General features: G+C 42.3%; 1 protein-coding gene across 1 annotated transcript in view; it reads left to right on the plus strand.

The window, feature by feature from the left end:
* Positions 1-3,986: 3,986 nt before the first annotated feature.
* Positions 3,987-26,896, plus strand: part of ARMH3 (armadillo like helical domain containing 3) — a 693,715-nt gene continuing 670,805 nt past the window's right edge. The window contains exon 1 of the mRNA XM_078643614.1: positions 3,987-4,120. The gene's annotated coding sequence lies outside the window, so the exon portion shown is untranslated. The remainder of the gene's footprint in view (positions 4,121-26,896) is intronic.

Below are 26,896 nucleotides of genomic sequence, written 5' to 3' on the forward strand. Positions count from 1 at the left end.
AACGTACAAAATATCAGTGTGTTCAGGAAAGGAATGAATCCTTATCTTAATCTAAGGACCGAGCCTATCCTAGCCAGAAGCCTTAAACAGTTCCTTCACAAAAAAAACAAGAGACAATTTGGAGCAAAAGGTTAATAGCTATGGGAGGTTGAACTTCTTATAAAGAGTAGTTCTTACAACTCAGCCGAGTTCCGTAAAGCTGCAGTAGCAGTCGTTAGCACATGTGGAAGTAAATAATCACAGCAGTAGCTATGATCAGCATGGAGAAAAGTCTACAAAGAATAACAGAAAATTGATGTTAGCAGTAGCTCACAGCAATTTCAGGCAAGAGTAGCACAGTCAAGTGCTAAAGGGCATGGCAGGTTGAAGATGTCCATAGAATTGTATTGTATTATAACTGAATATATATAGTGCTTACTATCCTTGACGAGGTATCAAAGCACTTTTTAAGCGAGTAGCATGCTACTCTGGAACCAGAAAGGATTAGTGGTGAATTAGTATAGGGAGATATGAAATTTGTTTGATCGGTGGACATGTGAGTTTGTTATTTGGATTGAAAAGAATAGTGGCGTGATAGAAGAGGTAAGGTTTTGCATTTATATAGCGCTTGTTATATGCGGGAAGCATGTGTGGGGCTCTATTTTACGCTTTATAGCTCCATGTACACCTCCTGCAGGGATAGGATATATGTTCCTGCTTTATCGTACCATGCACACCTCCTACAGGGAGCGTGCGGATCGTTGCTATCCTGTACCATGCACACCTTCTTCAGGGATAGGATATATGTGCCTGCTTTACTGTACCATGCACACCTCGTGCAAGGATAGGATAGATGTTCCTGCTTTACCGTACCATGAACACCTCCTGTAGTGATAGGATATATGTTCCGGCTTTACAATATCAGAGTGCGGGTCGCTGCTATACTGTACCATGCACAACTTCTGCCAGGGAGATGTTCAGTTCCACGCTTTGTTGGGCCGTGCGTAGCTCCAGCACAATGGTCTATTATCCTTCAGAGCTTAGAAACTAGACGCAACATAGATCCCCAAACAAGAGGCGCTTGACGTGTAATGTGCCCAGCAGAGAACCCAAAATTTCGATATGTGATAAAAACACAGGACTCTTGAAGGGGTTGTAAATGCATTGACACTCTAACTAGGAACACGTACTACAGAAAAGGACAAAACATGTTGCAAACTCTGAATGTTGGATCATCTTTAGCCCATAGGAAAGAATCTTTTGATGGTCCGACGTCTTCTCTCTTGATTTCCAGAGTAAATGTCTCAGCCTTTGACTGTTGTGTGGCGGCCTTCTCTTCCACCCCTAACGATCTTTCTCTACTGATGAGGGAAGTTATCCCGAAACCCGAGACATGTCTCGGGCGATATCCTAAAACCCGGGACATGTATTGGGTCTAGAGATTCATCAGTCCAACAAGTACTGACTTGCACCCACCTGGGTGATCCACTAAAGAACTACAAGTACCAGAGTCCGGAAGGGCGATCCAGAGGAGGGGCTAGCGGTGTGCGCTCCATTGATGACTAAACACAATATGGCTCCCTTGAGCTTTGGGCCGACGGGCTCTTGGACGACGCACCTGCGTGCCGGTTCTGGCATCGAGGCCTTTGACTGTTGTGTGGCGGCCTTCTCTTCCACCCCTAACGATCTTTCTCTACTCATGAGGGAAGTTATCCTGAAACCCGAGACATGTCTCGGGTGATATCCTAAAACCCGGGACATGTATCGGGTCTAGAGATTCATCAGTCCAACAAGTACCGACTTGCACCCACCTGGGTGATCCATTAAAGAACTACAAGTACCAGAGTCCCGAGGGGCGATCTGGAGGAGGGGCTAGCGGTGTGCGCTCCATTGATGACTAAACACAATATGGCTCCCTTGAGCTTTGGGCCGACGGGCTCTTGGACGACGCACCTGCGTGCCGGTTCTGGCATCGAGGCCTTTGACTGTTGTGTGGCGGCCTTCTCTTCCACCCCTAACGAACTTTCTCTACTGATGAGGGAAGTTATCCCGAAACCCGAGACATGTCTCGGGCGATATCCTAAAACCCGGGACATGTATCGGGTCTAGAGATTCATCAGTCCAACAAGTACCGACTTGCACCCACCTGGGTGATCCACTAAAGAACTACAAGTACCAGAGTCCCGAGTGGCGATCCAGAGGAGGGACTAGCGGGGTGCGCTCCATTGATGACTAAACACAATATGGCTCCCTTGAGCTTTGGGCCGACGGGCTCTTGGACGACGAACCTGCGTGCCGGTTCTGGCATCGAGGCCTTTGACTGTTGTGTGGCGGCCTTCTCTTCCACCCCTAACGATCTTTCTCTACTGATGAGGGAAGTTATCCCGAAACCCGAGACATGTCTCGGGCGATATCCTAAAACCCGGGACATGTATTGGGTCTAGAGATTCATCAGTCCAACAAGTACTGACTTGCACCCACCTGGGTGATCCACTAAAGAACTACAAGCACCAGAGTCCCGAGGGGCGATCCGGAGGAGGGGCTAGCGGTGTGCGCTCCATTGATGACTAAATGCTATGTTTGAATGTTGCTACAGCATATTACAAAAACTTACACCTCTGAAGGTTCTCAAGAAAACCTTGCAATCCTGCTCTGTTAGCTGTTCAGTGATCCACTGTGGAACCATGGGCTGCTCTATTAAATTAAACATTAATATCTAGCATGTCCCGGTTAGATCATGAGATTCGAATCTATAGCAATATACTTGTTCATTATAAGCATGTGGCAGAGGTAACTATCTAAAATACAATGTAGTCATATGGTCTGAGGAAGGAAAGAAATATATTTTGCAGCAAACAGCACATTTCACGAAGATGTTAAGTTCTACAGTTAAATTATAACATTAAAATCAGCATGTACAAAAAGGCATTTCTATTTATTAAAGGGAAAAAAAAGAATAACAGGAAATAGAGGCCAAGCAGTGAAAGAACGACAGAAATGGGAGCCTTTATGCAAAAAGTAGCATTTTTCTCTTTTTGCACGTTTAATAAAAGCATATTTTTTCTAACCTTTATATTGACACGCACTTTCTATGTTAATGTTAAGACATTTCTAGGTTGTCATGTTGTTAATTTGGGTGAAAAATGTCAACTTTCTCATGACTGTCCAAATTGCCTTACTTTGGGGATTCATTACAAACTAGGCTTGTATTGCAGAGGGCGTGTTGCAGGGTACCCATGCTATCCATTTGCTGATAGTTTGGGCTGTAATTACAACAGCTTGTGTCTGTGCTGCCGTTTTTACACCTCATAATCTTCATTGGCAGGGGAATGAATAGGCAGGACAGCTAATGAAGAATGTTGCATTTCAAATGTGCTTGAAACGAACACTTTTGAAGTGTCCGAGCTGGAGACCAGGCTGCAGCCCCAGCCCAGCCAGACCATCTCACAGAACTGACGGGAGAGGACTAAAGCCCGTTCAGCCCAAGTGTCGTTGTGCGCCAGACTGTTGCATGATTCACATGCTAAATATTTTCAAGGCTCGTCTGCAAGGGCGCTTAAAGCCAGAACGAACCCTTCGCTCGGCTCTCCCGGTTTTCTTGGCTCGCCTACCTTTATCTGTCTTTATTAGCAAGTGGAACTCAATGTGCTGATCCTAGCAACCTTGGATGCTGTCTATCCGGAACCTGAGTCGCCCGGCATCGGTTCTGTTCCTATTGTGAAGCGTTCTGACACCTTCGGGTAAATCCGCGCTATATATTAAATAAAATATTACAACGGTAGAAGCCCAGATAACACAAACAGGTCTGCCTGTCTTTGAACCCTAGGATAGCGGACCACAGGCTCCGGACTTCTGGGGCTGTGAATTCCGGTGCAGTCGGGCTCGTCATATCCGGGGCGGGTTGTGCTGTCAACTTCCAGGACTGCTCCTTCCTCGTTTCCGGGGAGGGACTTTATTATTATCACCTATAGCGACAGCTTTACGGGGCGGTACAACTGGCTTGCCCCGCCTACGACCGCCCCTAATATGTCAATCAGTATAATGTTGCTTTCCAATTGGCTTCCCCCTCCTTCAGTTTTAACTACTGGAGACTCAAAAGCGAGATATTGGATTTTAAAGACACTCAGCTGGGAGTAGGAAGGTAAGTGTCAATTTCAGCACATTGCCTAGTTTAGGGAGAGCTGTGTTCCAGATCGCTTCCTTACCAGTTGTTCATTCCTTCACTCGTACCTGCACGTCTCATAGCCATTTTCACTTTTCTTGAACATAATTTTCCTGCTATTCCTCCCTCACTCTATTCACATAGTTCATTCTTTTGCATCCTTTATCAATAATCAATTTATGTTCCTTTCTCTGCCCTTCCCAACGTATTGGTCCCTTTTATGTCCTTCTTTCTTGTCTCAGACTTTAATCGTATTCCTCTCTGTGCTCATGCCCTCTCTTATTTGAATTATCCTGTCGTACCCTTCTTTTTATTTTGTTGCTCTCTTGCTTATTTTCTTTTTTGTTATCATCATAGCCCGCGTTCTTCTATTCCTATCACTCCTCTTTCTTATGTTTTCACTTTCCATTGTTTTCAGCTCAAATACAAATAAACCACTCCTTTCTGAGGCTGTTTGCATCCATCATGTATGTATCAACCTCCCCATCATCCAGCTCCAGCCCCTGCCCTGTGGCCTCTTATTTCTCCGTGCCCTCTTGATGACTATGAAAGGTCCAAGATCGCTGGCAGCAATGTGATTGGTCCTGCGTCCAATTGCCAAGAAGAGCCCTTAGTGCATTGTTTAAAAATCTTAATTCCATGAATGGCCCTAATGTCAAGAGTTTTCATACCTGATTTTTTTGGGCTGGAACCGTCTGCTGCATGATTTGCAGACAAAACCAAAATGTTGCTTCTAGCTCAAACAGATCGAATGTTCTAAAAACGCAGGAGCAGATTCACAAGAACTGGAGCATCTTCTTATATTAGCAGAGAAGCGTCAGTGAATTTGCGTCACGTAAAAAAAACCCTGCTCTCCCATGGATGCTTCGTATTTACAATGCGGCGCAAGGATAGACAGATGCGAGACGCATCTTTTGGCGTAATGGCAGCGCATTGCTGGAGTCATGTCGCAAGCACGACGCAACTCCAGCAATTGGCAGGAATTCCTATTCCTATCCCTTTCATGCTGCGTCACTTCTTACGCCTACTTGTGGATTTCACTGCCTCACTTTTACGAGGCTTTCTTACGTCGGAACGCCCACCCTGCATACATTATACCTGACATAGGTATAATGTAGCACAGGGCTTTACAACGTGACGCATCTCCCTAGATGCGTCACGTTGTAAATATGTCGCAACATGGCACATTTGTTACAACGCCTCAGCTTCACAGAAGTAACGCAACGCTGACGTAAAGTTGTCGCAAGGGGCTTGTAAATCTGCCCCGCACTAACGTGTTGCTGTGTTATTGAAAGCCCTTTGCAAAAGTTCACTGGTCGCCTTTCAGTTGCCTATGTCTGTATTTCGATGTTGAAGTGGTAATAACGAGGTGAAAACTTTTCTAAGACGTTCCCATTAAAAATAAATGAGGTAATACTATCACAAAATGTACTGCATTACACCGAGTAATTTACCTTTCTGTTTTCATCGATTAATTACTGGGTGGCAGGCGCTTGCGGTCTCGATATAGTGGGGGTGTCTCAGGTACCCCATCTGTTTATAGGTGCACATAATGGGGAGAGGATGTGGTCTAACGGCTAGGCAGTCGACCTCAAATTTGGGGAACCAGGTTCGAATCTCAGCAGTGACACTCAACATTCTGTGATTCTGGGCAAATAACTTAATCTCCCAGTGCCTAACAAAAAATTAATGTGCCTTGTGTAATGCAACTGGTGCTCATGTAAAGCGCTCTGATACCTACGGGTCAAATTTGTGCTATATAAAACTCCGGTAAAAGAAAAAAATAAATAGCAGCCATATACCGTGTCCTCACTCCTGTCCCCAGGCGCTTAAAGAATCCCATAGCATTGCATTATAGATGTAAGGTGCACAATTACACTTTGATTGCAAGTCTACAGGCCCGTGTGATTATTATTTTTTTAAATTAAGAAATAGAACAGAAGATGTTATTCTGCTTATGAAGGGCCTTTGGGTGGGCCATGGGGCTATCTTGGGTGGGCCTGACCCACCCTCTAGAACCGGACCTGCTTCAGTTTCTCCTGCCACTGCCTACTCATTCTTACCACTGCCTGTCATGAACATCTTTTCTTTTGTGAACACCTCTACTTCTGCTGCCATATCGCCTGTCACTGTTTACTCTGCTGTTAATAACACTTTTTTTCCTGTCACTGTCCTTCTTCTGTCTGTTTTTCTAAGTCTTTCACTGACCATGCTTTTTTTCTGTGATCATTGCTTCTCTTTCACTCCATTTCTCTTCTCATTGCTGTGCCTTTCTCTCTCTGGATGCTGCCAGCTCTCTTACTAATGTCTATCCCTCCTGTTGTCCTTCACTTCCTTTTTTTTGCCTCCCTTTCTTATATTGGTCAGCCTCTCTCATCTGTCATGCCACCTCTCCTGTCACTGGCACATCTCTTATGTCTTTGCCAGGAGGGCAACTAGACCCAACCTTCCGGGTGTGGTGAGTGCCAATACTTCCACCAAGTTGTGCAGGTCAAGAATTTCAAGCAATGCGGGCAGAGCAATCTTTATAGCCAATATGAGGGAAAGAAGTGACAAACTTTGCTGTTTAAATACATTGGACAAACCCAATCTTATTATGCTTGAGAGATTGGAGTCCTTGGTTGCCCTAGATTTCTCACTAGGGTTGAATTGTTTTGTGGTGGTCTGGTTGCTGGGGCCATATTGTTCATGGGTGGTGTTTGATTATTTTGGCATATATATGAATAGTATGATTTGTGACTTGTTTATTTTTCTGTGGATATAGATCATCCTTTATTTGACCTCTTGAAGCAATGCCCAGTCAACGTCAGATCGGTTTTCATATTTAAATGCAATTTGTATATTATCTGCATAACAGTAATAGTTGAGGTTGAACGAGGAGATCAGATCTGGCGGAGAGGTCTTATAGAGGAGGTAGCATTATTAAATACATTAGCTATGAATTAAATGGAGTGACCTGAAGGGATAAAGTGGGATGATAATCTGTCTGAATAAAAAGATGCAATCTGCTTCAGTTCGATGCCTGCAGTCTGATGTTGACAAGTCTCTGTAGTAGCTTGGGATGAGGAACAGTATCAAAGGCAAGGAAGAGCTCAAGTAATAAGCATGCTGGTACTCCAGTGCAGATATTTGTATTAAAGCATATCTTTCTATCTTTCTGACTAAAACAGCCTGTTATTGGTCATAAGTAAGAAGTATCTCGTTTCAAGGCATGTTTGTTTTAGGGAGGGTTTATGTAAGACCTTAAGAGGTCCCTTGGGAAGATACCTTGCAGGCAAGGAGTTGTCAACAGTTCTGACTGGATTGATACAGAGCTAGTCAAGATGACATTAGTCTGCTGGTGATTCTGTTGGCTACTAGAGTTTTCAGCATGGATGAAGTCTTCTTTGGTCAGGATGTTGCAATTGTAGCATTTATAGAGCGCATTTTACCAGGAGGCATCAAAGTGTTAAAGATTATTAATTGTCATTGCTTTCATGTTTTGTTATTTGGTACACTGAGCTGTGCTGCTAGAGTTGTGGTTGAGTAGTGGGAAGGCATTGAGGGAAACTGACACTGGTGGGTGGAAAGTAATTCAGCTGTGTCATGCAGACACCACGGGTCCATGGTGTGAAGGCCTTTTTACTGTGTTGCCAAGGAACGAAGATGTCCTTAGATCCTACCACTTCAGGTATTGCAGTTAAATTATTCTTTTTACTCTGAACTCTTCTAGAGGGGCTGTTGTTTGTGACTTTTAGACCTCTCATCAGGTATACAGGCTATGAAGCAGCTCTCCTTATTCAGATCTTCTTTTTTGTGTTACTGGATTTTGGCAGCTGTCAGCTCCCCAAGCTGCAGCTTAGCTCTCCATGACATAGAGAAGATCTCCCTGAAGTAAGTCAGACATCAGGTATCGCTTCAAACAGCTTTCTTTGCTACCTTCTACAGAAGAAAAGAAAATGAAACATCCACATTGCTTACTATTTACAGGATGCAGAGCAGCTATTCCTCCATGTGTGCATGGAAATAATGTACATTTAGACCAAAGCCTATATACTGAGACACATATGCATTTGTTTAGTGTACACAATACAGATTTACAGTTGTCACCTAAACATGTATAGAGTGAAAAGACCATAAAATAAGCCATGTTGATTTAGGAAAATATCAAATTGCCTGAACATGCTGTTGGGACGGAAATGTCCCCTGCGTGGTATTCAGTCATGTTGCCCTTTCTTGAATACCTATCTGTGAGTTTCTGGTATCCTAGAGATTAGTTTTGGCCCTAGCCTCATGCTAATCTAGTGTATTGAGGCCTATGCTTTCCCTTGATGTGACTGAGTTCCTGTACCTGTCCTGTGATCTGGTCTGACATTTACTTGACAGTGGGCTAATAGCATGTAGGTCAGTGGTGCAGCTTACCGTGTTTTGTGAATCCATAGTAGTGACCAGACCTTTTTATCTGTGTCACTGGAGTGGAGGCCCCACTTGTGTAAAGTTCTTCTAAAGTGCATTAATCCTAATATGAACATTCCAAACATATGTTGTGCGCGTTTTTGTCTGTGGCTAGTGTGGTACATGCAATATGTGAGATTGTTTTCCAAGGCAGTGGAAGTGTTTTGCTGATGTTCCTGAAGCTGGAGGAAGGAGAACTAGAAAATTAAGTAGGGGCAGAGACGCCAAGACACATTTAGAAAGGTATTGGATCCCCTTTGTTGAGAGGAGTTGCTGATTAGTCTTCCTGCAGCACTGTCATTTGAAAACAATGGAGGTAAAGGGTAAGACTGAAGTCTCTTGTTAAGTGTAAAAAGGATCTTTTAGGTGACCCAGCCTTTTGTATTCCTCCTGATCACTGTACAGTGTGGGTGTTGATAAGCCAGGTATTGAAACGTCACACCTCTTTGTGCCTATGTAATGATTACTCCAGGTTGGAGACTACTGTGCTCAGTGAGTGGTACAGAGACGCGAGGAGACTTTGGCAGCAATTCCAGCACCCCCACAATGACTAGTTGCTAACTACTGATGAAGGAATGAATCCAGAAACACATGTCGAGAGTTACACAGCACAGGCTGCACCAACAAGGGTGAACAAATAAAGACTGCTACTGAAGTAAGTATTATCATGCACTGCATTTACCATGATGCATTGTGGCAAATTGAGTGCTGGGATGTGGGGCAGTGTGCTCCCAACCTCCTGTTTGAAAAGGCTCACTTGAGCTACTGAACTGACAAGCTTGTGTTGATGCACCTGCACCCAGTGAGTGGTACAGAGGCCCGATTAGACTATGGGCAGCATTTCCAGCATCCACAAAATGATTAGCTGCTCTCTACTGATGAGTAAAGGAATTCAGGAACACATGTCCAGCACAGGCTGCACTAACAAGGATGAAAAATTAAAGAAGTAAGTGTTAGCATGCACTACATTTACGATGATGCATTGGGGCAAATTGAGTGCTGAGATGTTAGGCAGTGTGCTCCCACCCTCCGTCTGGAGACTAAGAAGTAAGTGTTAGCATGCACTACATATACGATGATGCATTGGGGCAAATTGAGTGCTGGGATGTTAGGCAGTGTGCTCCCACCCTCCGTCTGGAGACTAAGAAGTAAGTGTTAGCATGCACTACATTTACGATGATGCATTGGGGCAAATTGAGTGCTGGGATGTTAGGCAGTGTGCTCCCACCCTCCGTCTGGAGACTACTGTATTATGAGGAGCAATTCTCCGGTCTGCAGCATACTGTGATGACTGCTGTGCACCCACATCTGGTGTCTGTCTGACAGCCAGCCTCCCAGATGGCATGGGTTATTCCCTGATATTTTGCCTTGCTGGAAGAGCTGTAGCTCGGAACCTAGGTGCTTGCAAGCCAGTATGCCTGCTGAGAGGGAAAGATCCTGTCAACCCTGCAGGAGGTGTTGTAGTACGAGCCAAACTGATGGTCTGCTCAGGGGAAAGGAGTCCGCAGAGACCAGTTGATTAGCCTGATAGTATGGGCACAGTCCCTCCAGAAGTGAGGTGCCAAATGGAAATAGGGGCTTGGCAGCAAACCTCGCCGCAGTGCAATAGGAATGATTGTGGGTGTCTGTGCTGCTAAAGTGAAACAAATCGTGCTTATGGAGGTATTTGCAGTCAAAGCCAAGACCTGTGCTTGTGGCTGTTGCATCTACAAAGTGTGCCCCATGACTGGTAGCATGCTGCTGTATCCCTGTCTATGTGGCTGCCCATCTGCTGCTCAACACCAAGTAACCCAGATGTGGGTTCAATGCCTGCTGTCTGCCCCCATGCCAGTATCTGCATTCATCGAAGAACTCTTGGCTACCAAGCTAGCTACCCATCCTTTTGCAGCCTGTGGATATTGAGGGCCACTTCTGCAACCACCACGTCTCATCCTAGAAGTGGGAGGGATTGAATACACTTGCTATCGAAAGGACATGGATACCTGCGTTGTGGTGAGAATGCTTCAAAGAGACTGTATTGAACTGAGCTCAAGCATTATTGAACTGGGGTATCTGTGCCTGAGCCTTGATTCATGTTGCACAGAATCCTCTAACCTAATTGGGAACTGCCTAGATTCACATAAGGATGGACTCCAGGGAAATGGGGCAGGGGACGGGGGGCACAGTAGCTCATGCACCTATGTATATTATTATCACATGCTACTATTCCTATGTGGAATTTCATTTAGGTGAGTACTTTTCTTATCCAAGTTAAGCACTGTACTGGGCAAACAGATATTGTTCTGATGGGTGGTTGAGTTCTGGGTTTGTGCACCCCACACACTATCTCCCTGAGAAGCCTGTGACTGCTTTCCATTGCTACCACTGAGACTCAAGTACAAAAGAGGATGTACTTGACCCAATTTCACAGCCGTAATAGAATGGATTCATGAACATCAGAGGCAAACAACCCCAGCCTCAAGACTGAGGGCTAGTAGCCCATGCTTTCACCATGCCCTCCTCAAAGGGTCAGACACAAGTCCTAGATAGAGTATGTATTCAAACTGACCAAATATGCACTGTGTGCCTCCTAACGCTATATAGTTACTACAATTCACTTAATACTAGATTTTCAATAGGAGCCAAGGACACAGTGGGTGCAGAAAGGAAGGGTGCACATTTTTTGTTACTAAAGGTATTAAAGCAAAGGTGTGGGAACTGAGTGATTCAGAATAAAACTAATAGTGTTAGTAAACACACGTCACTGATTCTGGAGAACAGTACTCCCAACACATACATAATTCTATGCGTAATTCCTGATGAGTTAATGTGTTGTATAGTGCTTTGAGATTTTTGTTTGAGCACCTTCACGGATGTATTTCAGTACTTCTGAGACTTACTTTTTTTAGATTTGGCTTCCGTGTAGCACCCACCCTGTGGTTGCAGATGGAACTGAATAGGTATCTAGTATTAACAGATATTCTGTGGATGCATTAGAAATATGTGCATGTTTACAAGTGTTGGGTAATTTTAATGTGTGCTGTGTGAAAGGTGTGCCCGTGTCACTGCTGGGTTACAGTTAATTGTGTGGCTGCATGGTCAGCGTTGTGAGTGCTGAGTGAAAGGTATGCCTAAATAAGTACTGGGTGATTGGGGTGCCCATGTGATCAGTGTGTTCATGTGAGTGGAGGGAGAGCTGTGCGAGTAATGGAAGAGCAGAATACCCTGTGAGTGCATTGAGTGGTGAACCTGTGTAATTGTAAGGTGAGGAGTGTGAGTTGTACGAATGCAGGGCCATATATCTATAGACGCTCTACGTAACTCACCATGTCATTGACAATTGGCAAGTGGAGTTTCAGATGTATTTTAAACTAGGATTATCATGACGTCAATAAGGGATTTGAGTGGAGAAAATAAATTCAGTTGATCTTGCAACAAAATGCCAGCTTTTTGAACATGCCTATAATCACTTTTCTAGAGACATGCGAACCACTGAAGGCCAGAGACAAATCCTGAGCCCTGACTCCGAAAGATTTTTGGAACCTCGAGCTAAGTCGTCATGTGGCTTCTACTGCCCACCCAGTTTTATGAATCACCAAGCCCCCATCTCTTTATCTAGTGGCTAAATTGGGCAATGTGAAAGTAGGATACTTGGAACCAAATGGTATACTTGTTTGATAAAATTGTGTGATCCTAGTTAATGACCGTATTTCATTATGCCTCCTTTTCCTTTGTCATCTCAATCTTCAATCGTTAACCGCACAAATTGAGACTATTGCAAAGAGCGCCGGTAACTTGCTCTCTTGTCTTTTACGGAACTGCAGATCTGCATCAAAACACGCATCAGACATCGCCGACCTTGTCCTCATCAGGAAAATTGATATAATCATCCTCACAGAAACCTGGCTTAATGAGGCATCCTCCCCTTGCCTAGATCTTCTTGTCCCACCCGATTACAACATCATTAGATTAGACAGAACGCACAAGACCGGAGGAGGCTTAGCCTGCATACATCGGGCTGACATCGCCATCTCGAAATTTCACTCAGAATATCTTGTCTCGTGTGAATATTTAGGGATCTATGTCAATTCTCCAAGTACCCACTCTTACAAACTACACATTCTTTACCATCCCCCAGGGATGAATGCTGAATTCACTGAACAGCTTATGGAAATTATTTCTTCAAACGTTTCCCCCCACTCCAAAGACATATTCCTGGGTGACTTTAATCTACACTGGGATAACACCCTGGACAAGCAGGTTAACGCCCTTAAAACTTTCCTAGCGGGCCACTCCTTGACCCAAGTTATCACCATGCCGACACACTCAAAGGGTGCCACTCTAGACTGGATCATATCTAATCAAAATAATATTGACTCACTCTCGGTTATGCCTTGCGACTGGTCAGACCACCACATTATCACTTTCCAAATCCCTTCCGCACTCAAGAAACTCTTCCTGCAACAATGCAAGCACACAAATTGGATAAGAGACACCAAAAACATCCATTGGAGCAGCCTGGCCTCTTAATGTGAGAAGGATCTCACTCCCCCTAGTAACGGGTTAGACGTCAATGACCTCACAGCCCACTACAACTCCGTAATGACCAAAGTCTTCGAGCAAGCCGCCCCACCAAAACTCAAAAGAATTCGGGAAAAAGATAATAATCCATGGTTCAGCGATGCCTTAACTGAAGAGAGACGCAAACTCAGATCAGCGGAACGGAAATGGAGGCAACATCCCTCCCCTAATCATCTCAAACTTCTCCAGAAATCGAGAAACTTTTACAATAAAAGTATCTTACACTCAAAAAAAGTTTTCTTCAGGTCAGAACTAGACAAAGCCAAAAACAGACCAAAGAAACTCTTTGAAATCCTGAAACAACAATCTAACAAATTAGCTAAATCTTCACTCCTAACATCGAAGTCACAGTTGAATAGTGTAGATGTCCCCTCATTTTTCTCTGCTAAAACTAACTCTGTTCAACTCGAACTTAGTGTAGCAGCACTCAACTCAGCCACCCTTAAGGGCAACCTAGTCATGATGCCAGCAATACCTGAGCTACCACAGCCCAAACATAACTCTCTCTGGTCCATTTTTAAACCCTATGATCTCAATGAAATCACCAATATTATTGCAACAACCAAATTTAATAACCACTTTAACAACCCTGTCCCTTCAAATTGCTTACCTCACCTCCTCCACATCATCTCTCCTATGTGGACTAATATCATCAATGCCTCTCTAGCGCAAGGTCACATCCCAGATTGCTTAAAAACAGGGCAAGTCACCCCTATCCTAAAAAAACCTACGGCAGATAACTCCGACCCCCAACAACTTCCGACCAATAACCAATATTCCCATGCTAGCCAAGGTCCTGGAAAAATGTGTTCAGCAACAACTAAACCAATTTTGAACTTCAATCTACTGAACACTTTTCAATCGGGTTTCAGACCTGGGCATAACACAGAAACAGCCATCTTACATATAGTAGATGACGCCCTGCAAGCCCTGGACCACAACAAAATCTGCCTGCTAGTGTTACTCGACCTCTCCTCAGCCTTCGATACGGTCAATCACGACAAACTACTAAGAAGACTACAATACAGGATGGGTTTTTCTGGTAAGGTCCTTCAGTGGTTCAAATCCTTCCTGGAAAACAGAACACAATCCTACTTGATCAACAACAATCTTTCAGCTCCCTCCCCTAACCTATTGGGAGTTCCTCAAGGCTCCACACTATCTCCCATGCTATTCAACCTATACGTCGAGCCACTCACCGAGCTATTACAATTGGAGAACATTTCATTCCACATGTATGCGGATGACACCCAATTGTACATCAAGATCTCCTCCATCGAAGATCTAAGGTCAATGAATACAGCACTCAAAAAGACAGTCCAACTTCCTCAAGCTAAACTCTCAAAAAACAGAGTTTCTTCTAATCTCCCCCCCCCTAAGAACACCACAGAGACAAAGGAATGGATCAAAACTATCACGGCGTTGAACTGCACGCCAACAGTAGTGGACTCCTCCGTATCACTTGGAATCACGTTGGATAAGAACTTGAACATGTAAAAACCACGTCAACTCATTGGCTAAAAATGCCCGCTTCCATCTCAGCTATCTCAGAAAAATGAAACCTTTTCTCGGTAACGCGGACCTCAAATCTGCAGTCCAATCCTTAGTTATTTCTAGACTGGAGTATGGATGCACCACCCTCGCGGGTCTTCCCAAACTCTCAACCGCCCCGCTAAAGGCCTGTCTCAATGCTGCAGCAAGACTTTTAACAGGCTCTAGGAAATTTTATCACATATCGCCACACCTGAAAGCACTCAACTGGTTACCCTACGAAGCCTGAATCCACCTAAAAATGGCCTGCATCACACATAAGGCGCTACACCACAACACCCCTCAATACCTAGCCCAAAAACTCAGCCTATCTGGAGGAAATAGACATTCAAGGAGTGCAAACAATCTACTTCTGAAACCCGCACGTTTCAAAAAGTCTAAAAGCTCCAACAGAGCATTCTCTGGGGCAGCTCCCAGAATTTGGAACTCCCTTCCACCTCACATCAGAAAAATCTCCTCTATCCCTCTCTTTAAAAAGGAAACAAAATTATTTCTGATGAGCAATTTCCTATCTTAAATTGAGACAACCACGTCACGAGCGACAATCCCCAAACTACTGTTATTCGCTGGTGCGCTTAATGTGTGACCTGCATGTACTTAAATGGTTTTGGGCTCAGAACATTCTGTTGCCAAGAGAAATGATGACCCACACGAACTTGAATGGTCTTCCTATTTGCGTTTCAGAACAAGTTCTCTCAATGTTGTGACACCCCGTTACCCGCAGACTATGTTTTTTCCCTGTATGCATTTGCTCCCTTTGAATGTTTCACCTTATGCCTGATGTAAAGCGCTCTGATCACAACGACTGTATCTCCTACACGCCTCGGTGACCCACTATGTACAACTCACCTGGGCTCCACAACGCACAAAGCCAGACCAGCACGAACTGGTTCATCTCCTCCATTATAGGGGGACGGGTGGAGACCTAGTAAAGTGGCTCTATGTGGGCATCAGGGAACATGCAGCTTTGCCCCTCACCGCACTCAGGGAGACTTGGGTTACGGATACAGGGGAGGCCATAACGGACGGGGAATGGAAGAACATCCTGGGTCACCATAGGAGGGTGTCCAGGAATGCTAAATTCAAATTTATACAAGCCATGGTACTACATAGCAAAAACCACCACTGGGTCTGGGCCCCCAACAGCAAGGCTAAGTCACAAAATATCAATGAACAAACAGAATGCCAGTACTGTCACCACTAATTATTTTTAGTTTGTCAGACCATAAGAATTGTGCAATATGGTCAAATAACACGTAAAAGTTTTGAATGAATCCACTATTTTATTTTTGAATATTTTCAAAGCAAGGATATTGGTTATTATTTCACCAATCCATTATACATTATGCAACCTCTTCTCAATATACATATATTTACACAATATTCACAAAAAAACATTTACAATATTCACAATAGCATTAGTGTTAAAACAATCATACCCTCATACATTCACATCCATACATAACAAAAAGTGTTATCACAAAACCTGGAATCCCAAATATTCACAGTGCGCCATATACAATAAATTTTCAATATTAACAAATTTTTGGGGGGATTTTCTTTCTATTGCTCCTTTGTTTTAGATGGCGAAAAAGATTGTCTACGCGTTTCGAACTCACACTAGTCGCGGAGTTCTCACCAGGACAAATAAGCTGTGGAGAAAAGGAGAACAAAAAGGCCTTCCTTTAGGGTCATATCAAAAATTGATGTTAACCTTGCTTACGCCCCCTATTACTCAAGCCGCCGTATCTTACCTCTAAAATCAAATAGAACGATCTGCGGTTGCGTAGGTCACCCGTCGACACACACCAGTAATCCAAATGACACCATCTGTGTTCGAAAAAACACTTCGTCATTCAACCATTTCCATACCCGTCTTCCTTTCGCACCAGACTGAGTGAAAATGCACTTACTTTAATTTGGATGTTGCTTGTGGAGCCTGGAGTGTGGCCAGTCCTGAAAGGGAAATTACATAGTTTTGGGTGATTTTGCTGGGTAAGCGTCTCAAAGGCTAACGGTGCTTACTACAGAGGAGATGCCCCGTTATTTCTACCGGACCATTTGGGAGGGGGCAAACGTTTGAACAATGTGCACGTGTCCCCAGGTTCTTACCTAATTCGGGGGATGGGTGGGTGTCCCCGTTACGCTGCAAGGCTCAGCGCTATGGTGGATGTCCGCGCGCTTCCGTGGGGAGGATTTGCTGTCCCCGTTACCCGCAGGGGGAAGTCACATGGGGTTCGTGGTTCCTAAAGATGATGCATAAGCTGTTACTATTCGAAACTCTTGCAACCACTTCTATAGTTCCACCTCCGTTTGTACTAGGATAACGCTTACCCGTGTGGAGTAGAAGTATCTAAGTGTCAACAGTCACGCAAGCTGGAATCACTCTCGGCCGCACTTCCGGTTCCGGGAAGGAATCCTGGGAGTTGTGGTTTCACTCGAATACAGCGCTCTTATACTTGAAGTCATCTTATGACATTACATTTTCGATGTCTTTCCGGGCGTTCTATTGAAATGGCGTTGGCGGTATATTGTTTACAATCACGGGTCAAACCTCATTGTGTGGTGATGTGTTTGACACGTTTAGAAATTCTTATTGTGTGCTCGAATAAAGCTACTGAGGCGGCCATATTGGAGTGGATATCATGGTCCCTTGTAAATAGCATCCAGGTAACAGATTAGACCGATCGACTAATTTCCATACGCTGTGCCTCATAACGGGGGTTGGATTTCAACCTAATTTATATATTTCAGAGAGCTCATTGAGTCCATGCGTGGCGGTGTTAAATTTCACAATTAACATAGCCTCCTGTTTAGATAATTTCAGGTCCTGGTCCCCTCCTCTTATATCTTTCTCTATCTTAGAGATCACAGTCCACATCACGTCTGATTCTTTATGGTTATTTATGCGCCAATGATTCACCAATGGGGCAGTCAACACATTGTTCTTGATTCTTGATTTGTGTTGTTGGATCCGAGCTCGGACTTCTTGATTTGTCTTACCAATATATATGAGTCCACAGGGGCATTTTATAGTGTAGACCACATATCTTGATTTACAATTCGTGAAGGCATCATGTTTCCATCCTATGTTGTTATGGCTGAAAAATGACCCTTCCACGGTTGTACTGCAACAGTTGCATGACCCACATTTGTGATGGCCCTGAACGGGAGGTAACCTCAACATTGTTCTTAAATCTGGTGTTGTTGTTTGTGGCAGTGCTGCGCGAATCAGTTGATTGGCAATACTTGAATTTTTCTTGAATGCAAAAAGGGGTTCTTTGCTGAAGGATGTGTCTAAGTTTTTTAATAGATGCCAATTGTTCCTAACCACTTTCTTCAGCATGTTTGAGTTCGGGCCCCAAGTCGAAACAAAGACCATCCTTTCAGATTCTTTTTTGGTTTTCCTTTCAAGCAAACATTCAAGAGGGGTCCACCATGCTCTCTTCATGGATCTTCTTAACAATTTTTTAGGGTAGCCACGTTGTTTTAAATTTGCAGTCAGGTTTTCAGCATGTCTTTGGTACTCCTCTTTGTCGTGACAATTCCGTCGGATCCTAAGATATTGCCCAAATGGCAAATTATCTTTGAGGCTGCGTGGGTGGTTGCTTTTATAATGTAGCGCCTTATTGCGGTCAGTTGGCTTTTTGTATAAGGTCGTCACTAACCCACCTCCATAAGGATAAATTTCCACATCCAGAAAAGGCATTTTACTTTTTGAGTAGCTAGTACTGTATTTGATGGTTGCAGTTCTATTATTAATCCAATCGAAGAATTTTAAAAGGTCCTCTTCAATGCCTGTCCACACAAAGAAAATGTCGTCGATGTATCGACTCCAATTATCAATCCAGTGTGCATATGGATTGTTTGTGTACACGAATGTTTCCTCATACTTCGACATAAAGAGAATCGCCAATTCCGGGGCGAAAGGACAACCCATCGCTACTCCGCTTGTTTGGAGGTAAAATTCTCAGTCAAAACTGAAATAGTTTTTTTTAAGTGCAAACGTTGCCAATTTTAGAATAAAAGATGTAGGGATCTTATGGGGTCTGACCCTCTCATCCAGAATTGACTCCAGGACATATAGTCCTTCTTCTTGAGGGATCTTCGTATACAAGGACGTGATGTCCATTGTGACCATCCAGGATTTATCTTTATCGAATTCTATCATTGATATTTTATTGATAAAATCCGTTGTGTCTTGCACTTACGATTTTACTGATGTCATAAAAGGTTTCAGAAAAAAATCAACAAATTTTGCGACTGGTTCAATCAGGGAACCACAGCCAGAAACAATTGGTCTGCCCGGTGGTGTTTTCTCGTTCTTATGTATTTTTGGTAATACATAAAATACTGGGACTCTCGGATGTTTTGTTTTTAAGTATTCCATTTCCTTTTTTCCTAAAAATCCTTGACTAAATCCCTCATCAATCATAGCATGAAGTTCACCTTTAAACTCCGCAGTGGGATCTTTTGTTAGTTTACGATAGCAGGAGATATCCTCAACTTGTTTTTTTACCTCAATGGTATATAGTGACCTATCCCACACTACTATCGATCCACCTTTATCCGCTTGTTTAATCACCACTGATGTATCCTTTTTCAAATTCTTTAATGCTTCTGATTCCTTTTTAGTGATGTTATGTTTGACCCAGTTCTTTTTGGTTTCCATATCAGAAATTGCTGATAAAATTGTTTTTTCAAAGGTGATTACCTCTTTTGGAATTTTATTAGGTGGAGGACAAAACACTGATTTATTTCTCAGTCCCGTTGTTTCCATTGGTGTATTATATGGGTTGTCCAAGAAGTAAGTTCTGAGTCTCATTATATGGGTTGTCCAAGAAGTAAGTTCTGAGTCTCACCTTGCGGCAAAATTCTAACGCCTCAGTTTTCAGTTGAACAAAATCCGTGCGTTTTGTAGGGACAAAAGTCCGGCCCTTGCACAATACGCTTTCTTCCTCGGTAGTCAGAATTTTTGAGGACAGATAAAATATTGGCGATAATGCTAGTTCTTGTAATTCTGACGGCTTGTGGACATCTCCCATGGTTGATTTCTGGTTTTCCCTCGTGGTTTTGTCTGTCCTCGTCCTAAAAAAGAGGACGACTGTCCCTGTTGTGCCTGATGGAATGATCCTCTTCTGGAGTTATTCCTCCTTGGGTCAGGGGTTTCCCCTTCGCTATTACTCCCAGATGACGATGTGTCTGAAAATGTGATAAATTTAGATTGCGATCTCCCTTGATGGTCGTGGAGAAATCTCCGAGATTCTGGTCTGAGGTAAAAGTCTTGTTGTAAGAAAGGATACACTTTTTCTAGGTTGAAGGTTTTCTGATCTTTCTCAAATTGAGTAGTCTTTTGATTTATTGTATGATCTCTGAATTCACCAATTTCCTTGTCAACTTTTTCAAGTAACGCTTTTGAGTCAGTGATTAATTGGTTGGTGGAAATAGCGTTTTCCAAAGCACCTATTTCCTCAAGTTGATCCTTGGAGAGTCGTTGGGCTGTTTCAATCGTTAAGACCATGAGATCCCGGCTACACTTTGTCTCAATATAGCTGTAGCCCTTTTTATAGATTGGGTCCTCTGTGAAAATTACGGGGACATTCTTGATCTGTAAGCCACCTGGAATGGTTCCAGCTCTGAGGTGTTGCAATAAAAAATGACCGTGAAGGTCCGTTCGGATTTGTTTTTTCTTCAAACGGATCAATTTATCTGTCTCATTTTGATTTTGTGCAGAGGTACTTAAAGACGCAGAAGCGAATAACGGTGGGGCTGCAAGAAGGTTTTTTATATGTTCCTCACTGTAAGATAGGGTTTCATTTTCAGACATACTCACAATCAATCGCTCTAAAATGAACAAACAGAGGTTGACACTACATAAATACATATAACCACCACAATGGGTATGGCTCCGCACTCGGTTTGATCAATACTCTTATATTTTTTTAATTTTGCACAGTGTAGTTGGTGCTCATGTGATGCTCCCACTGAGCATGGGAGGTACAATGAATGTCGACACGCGTTACTTGCTCCCAAGTACCACAATCACATCGCACACTTCAAATCTCTTCATAACTTGTGAAATAATGTCTTCTTCACATATTGTTCATGTTTACGTCTTTTTAATTTTCGTTATTATGTTAATTGTTTCATCATTAACATTTCAGTTTTTTCTGTTGATTTCAAAATTTTTCAATCTGCCCAATGCGTTTCAAGCAAAAAAATGCCCTTCCTCAGGGGACTTCGTTCTGTAAAGGTATAACAATATGTCGGTACATTCATGTATATCTACAGGCTTGTATTCACAAAATAATTCAACAAAATAATTTAAATTCACTTCCGAACATTTCCATTACGTGCTGTCTAAATAATACACCTTATAACCCTTTCTGTTGTTAACTTTGTATCCGGGCTACTTCCCAATGTCCTTCATGCTGTGCTATTATAGCTGTACTTACATGTATGTATGTAAACTTCACTCGCCGTTTTTCATTAATATAACTTCGTAACTGTAACCAATAACAAAAGTACCTAGTCACTCAAAACGGTCTCATAACGGTAGTTAGAGCCATTTAGATCTCTGCCCATAACTCCTCTTACCGGGTAGCTTGTGAACGGACGCCCATGGCGGTTTCTCCTTTCCTCCGTCTTGTTGCGATGTTCAGCGTGCGTCGCTCTAGCCTACTTCTACTCTATCACCGCTCGTCCGAGCACGTGATCTATGTGTGGATAACTAAACTAAAAAACGGACTTCACTAAACGTGGTAGTGTGTCAGCCATAGTGTATTAGACATGAGTGAGTAGGGAGGGGTGCCTCCGTAATTGAATGTGGGTGAACTCCCTCATTGTAAACAAACCAATAAATACATAGGTAAATTTAACAGGAACATATTAAATATCCATATTTAAACGTGACTGTCAACTACTCCAAATTTACCATGTTCATTAAAACAAACATCTACATGTCATCCAATCTCATCAAAATATATCAAAATGTTAGACACTTATGAGTTTAAATGAAGCAACTGAGTTCCATCCTCTCATTTAACCCTTTCGGGTGCAGCGTGCAAAGAAAATTCATCCAAAATGTTTCTCTTTTTAAAAGTTCAGTGTTATTGTCTGTACCAGGTCGAGTTGACACCAGTTCTAGTATGCAAAATTTTAATTGTGCCGGATTGTGTTTCGCTTCATTGAAGTGAACTGCCACAGTTGATTTGGTATTCTTCAATCTTATGTTACTCTTATGTTCCGTTAGTCTAGTTTTTATTTTTCTTTGGGTTTTGCCCACATAGGACAATCCACACGGACATCTTAGCATATATATAAGGTTGCTGCTGTCACACGTTCCCGATACTTTAAGCTTAACTGGTGTACCTTTAGTGGGGTGATTAATCACGTTCCCTTTGATGATCGCAGAACAGTTACCACAATTGTGGCATGGCAGTGTACCTTTGTACTTATCCGTGTTGATCTTCTTTGGATTCTTGATAATTTCTTTGATATTTTTTGTTCTTTCATATGCAAAAATCGGTGAATTTGAGAAGATGCCTTTAAAGTCTTCCTCCAACGCCAGCAATGGCCAATGTTTGATTATTGTTTTTTTGATACTATAACTGCGTGTAGAAAATTTTGATACAAATACAGATCTTTGTTCCTCTTGCTTAGTTCTGGATGCTAACAAATGTTTTCTCTGCAATTTATCCGCTCTTTCCGCAGCGGCTTCCAGAATGGGTTCGGGATATCCTCTGTTTTTGAATTTATTCAATGTTTCTGCTTTATGTTTGTTATATAACTCTTCTGTTGAAGCTATTCTCTTTACTCTGACCAGTTGCGAAAACGGAAGGTGTTTTTTCAGGGGTGGTTGGTGGAAACTTCTGCTCTTTTTGTTTATGGTGAATGTAAATTGAATTCTTTCATTGATTTCATAAGTCTGAATGAAATCAATGAAAGAATTCAATTTACATTCACCATAAACAAAAAGAGCATCACATTTCTGGATGTAGCAATAACCAATGAGGAAGGGCAGTTAACAACAAGCGTGTTTACAAAAAGTACGGACAGAAATAATCTGTTACATTACAGAAGTTTCCACCAACCACCCCTGAAAAAACACCTTCCGTTTTCGCAACTGGGGATATCCCGACCGAATTCTGGAGGCCGCTGCGGAAAGAGCGGATAAATTGCAGAGAAAACATTTGTTAGCATCCAGAACTAAGCAAGAGGAACAAAGATCTGTATTTGTATCAAAATTTTCTACACGCAGTTATAGTATCAAAAAAACAATAATCAAACATTGGCCATTGCTGGCGTTGGAGGAAGACTTTAAAGGCATCTTCTCAAATTCACCGATTTTTGCATATGAAAGAACAAAAAATATCAAAGAAATTATCAAGAATCCAAAGAAGATCAACACGGATAAGTACAAAGGTACACTGCCATGCCACAATTGTGGTAACTGTTCTGCGATCATCAAAGGGAACGTGATTAATCACCCCACTAAAGGTACACCAGTTAAGCTTAAAGTATCGGGAACGTGTGACAGCAGCAACCTTATATATATGCTAAGATGTCCGTGTGGATTGTCCTATGTGGGCAAAACCCAAAGAAAAATAAAAACTAGACTAACGGAACATAAGAGTAACATAAGATTGAAGAATACCAAATCAACTGTGGCAGTTCACTTCAATGAAGCGAAACACAATCCGGCACAATTAAAATTTTGCATACTAGAACTGGTGTCAACTCGACCTGGTACAGACAATAACACTGAACTTTTAAAAAGAGAAACATTTTGGATGAATTTTCTTTGCACGCTGCACCCGAAAGGGTTAAATGAGAGGATGGAACTCAGTTGCTTCATTTAAACTCATAAGTGTCTAACATTTTGATATATTTTGATGAGATTGGATGACATGTAGATGTTTGTTTTAATGAACATGGTAAATTTGGAGTAGTTGACAGTCACGTTTAAATATGGATATTTAATATGTTCCTGTTAAATTTACCTATGTATTTATTGGTTTGTTTACAATGAGGGAGTTCACCCACATTCAATTACGGAGGCACCCCTCCCTACTCACTCATGTCTAATACACTATGGCTGACACACTACCACGTTTAGTGAAGTCCGTTTTTTAGTTTAGTTATCCACACATAGATCACGTGCTCGGACGAGCGGTGATAGAGTAGAAGTAGGCTAGAGCGACGCACGCTGAACATCGCAACAAGACGGAGGAAAGGAGAAACCGCCATGGGCGTCCGTTTACAAGCTACCCGGTAAGAGGAGTTATGGGCAGAGATCTAAATGGCTCTAACTACCGTTATGAGACCGTTTTGAGTGACTAGGTACTTTTGTTATTGGTTACAGTTACGAAGTTATATTAATGAAAAACGGCGAGTGAAGTTTACATACATACATGTAAGTACAGCTATAATAGCACAGCATGAAGGACATTGGGAAGTAGCCCGGATACAAAGTTAACAACAGAAAGGGTTATAAGGTGTATTATTTAGACAGCACGTAATGGAAATGTTCGGAAGTGAATTTAAATTATTTTGTTGAATTATTTTGTGAATACAAGCCTGTAGATATACATGAATGTACCGACATATTGTTATACCTTTACAGAACGAAGTCCCCTGAGGAAGGGCATTTTTTTGCTTGAAATGCATTGGGCAGATTGAAAAATTTTGAAATCAACAGAAAAAACTGAAATGTTAATGATGAAACAATTAACATAATAACGAAAATTAAAAAGACGTAAACATGAACAATATGTGAAGAAGACATTATTTCACAAGTTATGAAGAGATTTGAAGTGTGCGATGTGATTGTGGTACTTGGGAGCAAGTAACGCGTGTCGACTACATAAATACACACACCGGACGTAGGATTCTATTTTCTACTAGTCCTTTATCCCGCAATGAGTTTTATTCACAAAAGTTTCCACAAGGGAAAACCACACAGGCCAGTGCCTGCAAATACAACCAAAAACCACCACTGGGTCTGGGCCCCCAACAGCAAGGCTAAGCCACAAAATACCAATGAACAAACAGAATGGCATTCTGTTTGTTCATTGATATTTTGTGGCTTAAAATTTTGTGAATAAAACTCATTGCGGGATAAAGGACTAGTAGAAAATAGAATCCTACGTCCGGTGTGTGTATTTATGTAGTGTCAACCTCTGTTTGTTCATTTTAGAGCGATTGATTGTGAGTATGTCTGAAAATGAAACCCTATCTTACAGTGAGGAACATATAAAAAACCTTCTTGCAGCCCCACCGTTATTCGCTTCTGCGTCTTTAAGTACCTCTGCACAAAATCAAAATGAGACAGATAAATTGATCCGTTTGAAGAAAAAACAAATCCGAACGGACCTTCACGGTCATTTTTTATTGCAACACCTCAGAGCTGGAACCATTCCAGGTGGCTTACAGATCAAGAATGTCCCCGTAATTTTCACAGAGGACCCAATCTATAAAAAGGGCTACAGCTATATTGAGACAAAGTGTAGCCGGGATCTCATGGTCTTAACGATTGAAACAGCCCAACGACTCTCCAAGGATCAACTTGAGGAAATAGGTGCTTTGGAAAACGCTATTTCCACCAACCAATTAATCACTGACTCAAAAGCGTTACTTGAAAAAGTTGACAAGGAAATTGGTGAATTCAGAGATCATACAATAAATCAAAAGACTACTCAATTTGAGAAAGATCAGAAAACCTTCAACCTAGAAAAAGTGTATCCTTTCTTACAACAAGACTTTTACCTCAGACCAGAATCTCGGAGATTTCTCCACGACCATCAAGGGAGATCGCAATCTAAATTTATCACATTTTCAGACACATCGTCATCTGGGAGTAATAGCGAAGGGGAAACCCCTGACCCAAGGAGGAATAACTCCAGAAGAGGATCATTCCATCAGGCACAACAGGGACAGTCGTCCTCTTTTTTAGGACGAGGACAGACAAAACCACGAGGGAAAACCAGAAATCAACCATGGGAGATGTCCACAAGACGTCAGAATTACAAGAACTAGCATTATCACCAATATTTAATCTGTCCTCAAAAATTCTGACTACCGAGGAAGAAAGCGTATTGTGCAAGGGCCTGACTTTTGTCCCTACAAAACGCACGGATTTTGTTCAACTGAAAACTGAGGCGTTAGAATTTTGCCGCAAGGTGAGACTCAGAACTTACTTCTTGGACAACCCATATAATACACCAATGGAAACAACGGGACTGAGAAATAAATCAGTGTTTTGTCCTCCACCTAATAAAATTCCAAAAGAGGTAATCACCTTTGAAAAAACTATTTTATCAGCAATTTCTGATATGGAAACCAAAAAGAACTGGGTCAAACATAACATCACTAAAAAGGAATCAGAAGCATTAAAGAATTTGAAAAAGGATACATCAGTGGTGATTAAACAAGCGGATAAAGGTGGATCGATAGTAGTGTGGGATAGGTCACTATATACCATTGAGGTAAAAAAACAACTTGAGGATATCTCCTGCTATCGTAAACTAACAAAAGATCCCACTGCGGAGTTTAAAGGTGAACTTCATGCTATGATTGATGAGGGATTTAGTCAAGGATTTTTAGGAAAAAAGGAAATGGAATACTTAAAAACAAAACATCCGAGAGTCCCAGTATTTTATGTATTACCAAAAATACATAAGAACGAGAAAACACCACCGGGCAGACCAATTGTTTCTGGCTGTGGTTCCCTGATTGAACCAGTCGCAAAATTTGTTGATTTTTTTCTGAAACCTTTTATGACATCAGTAAAATTGTACGTGCAAGCCACAACGGATTTTATCAATAAAATATCAATGATAGAATTCGATAAAGATAAATCCTGGATGGTCACAATGGACATCACGTCCTTGTATACGAAGATCCCTCAAGAAGAAGGACTATATGTCCTGGAGTCAATTCTGGATGAGAGGGTCAGACCCCATAAGATCCCTACATCTTTTATTCTAAAATTGGCAACGTTTGCACTTAAAAAAAACTATTTCAGTTTTGACGGAGAATTTTACCTCCAAACAAGCGGAGTAGCGATGGGTTGTCCTTTCGCCCCGGAATTGGCGATTCTCTTTATGTCGAAGTATGAGGAAACATTCGTGTACACAAACAATCCATATGCACACTGGATTGATAATTGGAGTCGATACATCGACGACATTTTCTTTGTGTGGACAGGCA

Source organism: Lissotriton helveticus, chromosome 5_1 (genome assembly GCF_964261635.1).
Source record: "Lissotriton helveticus chromosome 5_1, aLisHel1.1, whole genome shotgun sequence".
Lineage (NCBI taxonomy): Eukaryota > Metazoa > Chordata > Amphibia > Caudata > Salamandridae > Lissotriton > Lissotriton helveticus.